Below are 4,801 nucleotides of genomic sequence, written 5' to 3'. Positions count from 1 at the left end.
TATCATAATCATTACAAAATAAGTCCCTTAAACTTAGAAAACACATATGAATGATCCAAATTGAAATAATTCACAGTTTTTATTTTTATTTTATTTATTTATTTTTTTGGTATTTTTCTGAAGTGAGAAGCTGGGAGGCAGAGAGACTCCCACATGTGCCCCACCAAGATCTACCCCAGAAAGCCCACTAGGTAGCAATGCTCTGCCCATCTGGTGCATTGCTTCCTTGCAACTGGAGCCATTCTAGCACCTGAGGCAGAAGCCATGGAACCATCCTCAGTGCCTGGGCCAAATTTGCTCTAATGGAGCCTTGGCTGCATTAGAGGGGGAGAGAGATAGAGAGAAAGGAGACAAGGAGGGGTGGAGTTGGGAGAGGGTGGAGACAGGGAAGGGTGAAGAAGCAGATGGGCACTTCTCCTGTGTGCCCTGGCCAGGAATCAAACCCAAGACATCCATACCCTGGCAGAGGCACTACCACTGAGCCAACTGGCCAGGGCAGATTGTTTTTATATTTTTGGAACATTCTTGACCATTGCTTCAATAATAACATTTACAAAAAAGAGATTGATAATGTACTGATACTTATGGAACCCTTAGAAATTCTTGGGAAGCTATAAGTAATAGTTTGTTATGATCAACCCCAAAACCATTAAATGGACTATGTCCCTTTGGCATTAATTGCATAAAAATTTTTTCAAAAAATGATTTTTTTTCCTTTGCCATTCTGAAGAGTCATAAGTAACTATTGCTACCTCAACAGAGAAATATATATATATCTTTATTCAGAGTAATTGCATAAATTTTTCACCTCCATAGGACTCATCTTTTATACTTGGACTGCTACTTCAAATATTGGGGTTTATTTTGGAGATGTACATAGTTTTAATAAAAGACCCTTTTATAATTAAATTTAATTAAAGGCCTAGGAAAATGCTAAAAGTAGTAAAAAGAGAGTACATATGCACACTTTTGCAGTCAGTAAATGCTGCAAGTAACAGGAGATGTGACTTCACTCGAACTTTGGAGAAGCAAAAAAAATTGACTTCTCATCCTAGGTCGGTGGTTGGCTTGCTTTTGCTTCCAAATCCAAGAGTGTTTCTGGTAAAGGAGGAGCAGACTCTCTGTGACAGAGAGCTGGATGAAGGAGTCTTACAAAGCTGATGCTCAGGAGTGGTGAGAGGCCTCAGCAAACTCACTCTAATATTTGGTGTCTATGGTGTTGAAAGGCATTTGAGTTTTCAATGACAGGTTAATGTTTTCTTGTTCGGCCATTATGAACTGACACTCGTATTCTAAGGGAAGTGAATGCCAACATTCTACCATCTTGGGTTGATACAGTGCTACTGAAACATTGTAACAGGGTCTGTATTGGGCACAGCATAGGCAACTATTGTAGGGCCAAATTTTAGCTGGATTGGTAGCATCTATTTTGGTATTTGGGCTCTGATTCACTCTGCAAGTGAATTGTGAGGAAAGCTAATGTGTCTCTGTTACCCTCGGGCAGTCAGGAATGATCTGGTACATTGCAGCTTTGCTGTTGCTTGGTTGTCATCTGTGATTTCTGCTGCTTCCACAAAGGTCTTCTTTAGCCAAAAGGATTCTTTGAGGTTTCGAAGGAATTTTTTCAGGGGGCTACAGAGAGCATAGGTGTCATCAACTTTGCTGAGGTGAGGTACCGTTGTCACTCAGAGAAAATTCTCTTTCAGATTTTTTACTGTCCAATTAGTTAGAGCCTGAGATCTGTCACAGGCATGTCTCACTCAGCCCTCTCTACTCCATCTCATTTATGCAGTGGACACTAATGGACGGGATCATGGAGAAGTCTGGGACACATAACCTGCCAGCATTCCCCCTCCAATCTTAACAGGTGTTTCTATCAGAGTAAAAGTGCAAGGAAGGAAACTGAAGTCCCAACATTCTGCGTGAGAGATCACATGACAGTCTCTCCCCTTCAGAAACAGTTTGGCAAATTTTATCTGCTTTACACATGGAACAAAAGATTTGAGTTTCCTAACAATATTAGTGCACAAGTCATGCAGACCCATCACTCCGTTAGTCTACAGAGTGCTAAAACTTACTTCTCTGTTCTTGGTTCCAGCAGCCTGCTACTCGGCTGCTTGTTTCAAGGCTATAAGGTACCCGTTATTCCTCAGTGTCTCATCATGGCACAATTAATCTTGTCCATAGCACAGTTTTAATAGTGGGTGTACCTTCAATAGGCCTGTCATCATTGGGAACAGTCACTGTAGTTTTTGCAACTATAGATTCAGTCTCTTGGACTATTGTGGAGCCAATGGAACAAGTTTTCTTCATAGGTCCAGGAGGATGGTGAGTGACTGTTGGCTACTGGATTGTCTCTTTTCTCTCTCTTCTTCAGTCTGAAAGTCTTTACCAAAAAACCCCACAATCAGTCTAATCAAAGCTGCTATCTGAACAAATGGAACCAGATTCATCAATAGTTGACAGTCTTTTGTTCCCAGCATTACCAAGGATGATTGGCCTCTGTTGAGGCAAGCTAGAGCTGAATTTGTTTCTCACTTAATTGAATGCTGCCAGATGTGTCACACATAAGCAACTCTCCGATCATCTGAATCTTTCTTTCCAGCTTTCCACAGTTGGCCTCAGTCTCCATTTGGTCTCTATACCCACCTGTTTGTGTGTGTGCTTCAACTTAACATCTGGAGAACTAGGTTCCCTCTTTGTTTTCATCAAAGGTTCTTGTATTTCCTCCACTCCTGGTTTGTTCTCTGCACTTCCTATGGAAGTCCTCAAAGTCCATTGCCAACTGAATGAATTGGAGTTCATTTCCTTCACTGAGAATCACCACCAGGCATACCAGCTGCTCAAACAGATTCAACAAATTTAGCATCGCAGTATCCATCTTTCTTTTCTCGCAGCCCCCAGAGCCCAGTCTGCCTCTTCACCAAGCCCACCTGGGTAGCCTTCTTCAAATATTGTCTTAAAAATTCTATTTTAGTCCCTTCAAAACTTTCTGTTAGATCTTCTAGGACCATCCAACATATGCTGCCTTTTATTAACTTTTGGAGTTCTAAAAGTCCTTCCAGAATTACAGATCTCCACATGAGAGTATTTTAAATTTTCCAATTGTATATAACCCACTCAATCAAACACATAAGTAAGCTATCATTACTGTCTAACAATTTGTAAAAATTTACACACACCCCTTTAGAATAAGCTTCTAGTTCTTGTACAAAAGCTAAATGTACTACTGCAAGTAATTTAAACTACTGTAAAGATTTGGATTTTTCTACTTTTGCAAGAGGTATTCTTCCACCAGCTGAATTGCTGAAAATCCCACTCTTCTGAGAGTTGACATAAGTATAACCATGATGCATACATCATTGTTTTATCAAGAAGAGACATATAGTCACATCATTTAGTCATAAATATGAATGAAAAGAAAAGGTCTTAAGGTTGGTTGATTGTAATGCAAATGGTAATTATGTGATAACTTTCCTGAAGAAATACCTACAGTACACAGTATGTGCATTTGTGTGTATTTATATACAGTGTGTCCATAAAGTCATGGTGCACTTTTTGACCGGTCACAGGAAAGCAACAAAAGACAATAGAAATGTGAAATTCTGCACCAAATAAAAGGAAAACTCTCCGAGTTTCATACCTATTTAGTGCAGTTTGATGTGGGCTCATGCACAGATTTTTTAGGGCTCCTTAGGTAGCTATCCCGTATAGCCTCTACAGACTCATCACTGACTGATGGCCTACCAGAACGGGGTTTCTCCACCAAACTGCTGGTTCCTTTCAACCGCTTATCCCACCAAGTAATGTTATTCCTATGTGGTGGCGCTTCATTATAAATGTACCAATATTTGATATTCACGTTGCACTTTGGTCACAGATTCGAATTTAGCGAGCCACAGAACACACTGAACTTTCTTCTGTACCGTCCACATCTCGACAGGCATGGTTGTGGGCTGCTCCACTGTATACACGGTGTTACATCATCATCTGTGCATGAGCACATGCTGCCCCATCATCCTACGGAAACTGGGAGGGTTTTCCTTTTATTTAGTGCAGATTTCACATTTCTATCGTCTTTTGTTGCTTTCCTGTGACCAGTCAAAAGTGCACCATGACTTTACGGACACACTGTATATACATATATATATAGACTTACACACATATACCTATATATAAGCATTTATATACAATAAAAGCACACATAATTTTTACATGATTAATAAACTCTCTTGGGAAGTCTCCTCATTAGAGTGTTACAATCATCCTTCACCATATCAGGGTTCACTTTTCATGGTCTCACTGTATCACAGATTTTAAAATTGTATATATCTAATTTTGTAATGCTGAATTTTCACTATATCGTGGGATTTTGTGGTTTATAGTTATTTTTCTATATTTATTATTTTAATTATTTTCTCAGTAAAATAAGCATTTTTATAGCCTAAAAATTGAAAACAATATAAAATATTAACTACATCATATAAAAAGAATATTACGGTATACTCACTGGTGAGTACACATATAGAATGTTATATGTTTTTAAAATTACATAGGTTTAAGAGTGTGGAAAGTGTTTAAGAGCATAGGAAGTGTTTATAAGAGTATAGGAAATGTTTATGAGTGTGGGGAGGATTTATAAAGCCTTAAATATATATAATAATAAAATAAATATAAGGTTGCTACTTCGTGGATTTTCACCTATCTCAGGGTTCTGGAATCTAACCTCTGTGATAGATGAAGGACCACTGTATTTGTCTCCAATGCAAGCTCAAAGTTTTTATTTTGTCTTCTGATTCAC

General features: G+C 38.8%; 1 pseudogene; it reads right to left on the bottom strand.

Moving 5' to 3' along the window:
- Nucleotides 1-914: 914 nt before the first annotated feature.
- Nucleotides 915-4,006, bottom strand: LOC136309324 (rac GTPase-activating protein 1 pseudogene; annotated as a pseudogene).
- Nucleotides 4,007-4,801: the final 795 nt, after the last annotated feature.

This window comes from Saccopteryx bilineata, chromosome 6 (assembly GCF_036850765.1).
Source record: "Saccopteryx bilineata isolate mSacBil1 chromosome 6, mSacBil1_pri_phased_curated, whole genome shotgun sequence".
Taxonomy (NCBI): Eukaryota; Metazoa; Chordata; class Mammalia; order Chiroptera; family Emballonuridae; genus Saccopteryx; species Saccopteryx bilineata.
Note: the sequence above shows the minus strand (reverse complement) of the source record. Positions and strands in the feature narration are given on the sequence as shown.